Source organism: Sitophilus oryzae, unplaced genomic scaffold (genome assembly GCF_002938485.1).
Source record: "Sitophilus oryzae breed Bouriz unplaced genomic scaffold, Soryzae_2.0 scaffold_1865_pilon_pilon, whole genome shotgun sequence".
NCBI lineage: Eukaryota > Metazoa > Arthropoda > Insecta > Coleoptera > Curculionidae > Sitophilus > Sitophilus oryzae.
Genome location: NW_022146574.1, coordinates 933 through 3,677, shown reverse-complemented (window position 1 = coordinate 3,677; position 2,745 = coordinate 933). Strand labels below are relative to the sequence as shown.

Genomic DNA, 2,745 nt, shown 5'->3' with positions numbered 1-2,745 from the left:
GTTCGAGTTTTTCTCTATGTTTTTTGAGCTCTTCCTCGTCACTAAAATACTCTTCTAGATTATCTTGAGGCTTTAAAGGAAGAATCTTCTTATAATGTGATTTTCTGGTGTGTCCTTGTTGATTTTTGGTCACAGCAGAATATACTGATAATGCCTAACAATAACAAAATAAGTTAAAAAGATTAGATTTTAAATTAAAAAGATCTTATATACAGGGTCTGGCAATAATGCGTCAGGTATCTGTAGCTCTTATAAAAAAACAACTTAGAAATTTTGTAAAAGTGCAAACCTATATTTAGAGGATCCAGATGATTTTTTAACAAAACGCCCTGTATATTATTGCATTTTCGTCTTCCTTTCTATACTAGGTAATTACTATAGGTGGTCTGTACTTAATTTGCTATAAATACAAAAAATGTTCATTTTTTAATTCTTCATCTAACAGGAATAATATACAGGGCGTTCTATTTAAAAAAAAACAAAGAAAGACTTTTATATTTTAGAAAGTTTGGCATAGCATTTTGAGCACCCTGTATGGTTTAAGATTGCAATATTTATAGGAAAGCAAGTACAGACGAACTAAAGTAAATACCTAGTATAGTTTTGATTTCAGGGCATTTTTTGTATTTTTAATAATTTTTTGAAAAAAGGCTGAAATTTTTTTTTTATTTATTCTCATTTATTCTTATCTTTGAAACCATCAAAACATATTTAATAATATATTAGGATTATGTACAGGGATCAGAAAAGATGCCAAAAATGCAACAGTATACAGGGCGTTCCATTTAAAAAAAATCATCCCCATCCACTCACACTTTTTTGAGCAGGTACTATTGCCAGACCCTGTATATGTACTTACCTGGGTCACAATATTAGAAACATCTCCGGCATTTGCTGGCAGAATAAGAGTATTATTTGTTCTTGCTAGTTTATCAAAGGCCTCAACATATTGTTCAGCTACACTCAAAGCTGCTGCATTCTGACCAAAATCTCCTTGAAGCGCTTCTGCTATTACCTATTTATAAATACGTAAAAGAACATACCTTAATATTTATAAAAATATTGCAATTACCTGCAGTCCTTTTGCCCTTGCCGATGCCACAACTTTTATAGCTTCAGCTTCACCAGCTGCCTTGTTTATTTGCTCCTGTTTCTGGGCTTCTGATGCTAATATTCTGGCTTGCCTTTTACCTGAAACATGAAATGATCAGGAATATTGTGGAAAAATTGTGGATTTTAAAATATCACCTTCAGCTACATTAATATCAGCTGCTCTAACACCTTCTGATTCTAACACAGCAGCTCTCTTTTTTCTCTCAGCTTCCACCTACCAATTAGATCAAAATACAAGATATATCTGTAAGCTAACTGAGGCATTTATTCTTAAATACCTGCATTTGCATTAAGCTTGAACCTTGGTGGTAGACGATATCTCTAATTTCATATCTCAAACAGGTCATACCCCATGCATCACTAGCCTTGTTTATTGATTCTACCATTGAAACGTTTAGACTTTCTCTTCCCCTGTTCTGCCCAGTGATATTTTTCCTAATTTGATCTCAGTTTGTTGTCTAAAATTTAGAAGCACTTTAATCTAGGTAAATATAGTACAAGAATATACCTGTGCTAATTGAGTAATAGCAAATTCTGGGTCTTCAACCCATAACTAGCTAAATATGGCACCCTTTTTGTTTGGGAATATCAACTGCTATTTCTTTTAAACCTGCACATACTTTACTTTGTCTGCTATTGGTACTAATATATTTAATCCTGGATCTAATATTCTATGAAATTTTACCCATCCGCTCAACAATCCATGCCTAAATAGTCATTACTTTAATTTATAAATCAACCAACCTTCACGCGGATTCACAAACAAAACCTCTGTTGGGGCACAAACATTACTATTGTATTCAAGGGATTTCTTCTAACAGATACCTGTTTCCATGTATTGGAAACATGTTTTCCCTAAAAGAATTGGTATTTAATGCAACACTATGTTAATACAATCCAAGTATTACAAAACCTGGAAAACAAGCCTAGTTATATTTCTAGATAGCTATCTATATTTGTATTTTTTTCTCAAATATTATTTTCAGACTTTTGAAAATGCACTTAACCTAAAAAAAAGTTACGGGGTTTTGTCAAATGTCAAATATCACCGGCAAATTTGACAAAGTCTTGCTAGGTTGCCAAATCTATATTATTGGATTGGCTCTTGATTGGCTAATCCTAGATATTTAAAACTGATTTAAAATAACTCTTTCACATTTTGCAAAATATTTAATTAAATTACATGGCTGAAATATATTTTTCATTATTTCTCTCTGTTATTATTAGAAAATAGTTTTGTTTTGTTCAGAGAAGTTGTGACAATACATTGTCACTGGTATTTTATTTATCAAGAGAATAAAAGTTTGGTCAATATTCGATTCCATTTATACTATCAATCAAGCTAATATGAATATAATAAGTAATTCCGATTTAAATAAGTTGTACCAAATAGAGGAAACTCTAGAAAAAAGTATTAAAAGCATTATCGGGAAATTCGAGAGTACACAAAATTTTACAGCAGATATCATAGAAAATTTTAAGCAAAGTAATGAATTAAGGTAAGATTTACAACAGTCTTGTATGTTCTTAAGAGAGTATGTTAAAAATTTTAGTTCTTTAAACTTTGTTTAATTATTAAGAGTTGATGTACAGTTGGTTATTCATGATGTACATATGTCCCCGGATTGTCTT

The 2,745-nt window shown here is 31.2% G+C and overlaps 1 pseudogene; it reads right to left on the bottom strand.

The window, feature by feature from the left end:
• LOC115883274 overlaps positions 1-1,929 on the bottom strand; it is a 4,246-nt pseudogene extending 2,317 nt beyond the window's left edge.
• Positions 1,930-2,745: the final 816 nt, after the last annotated feature.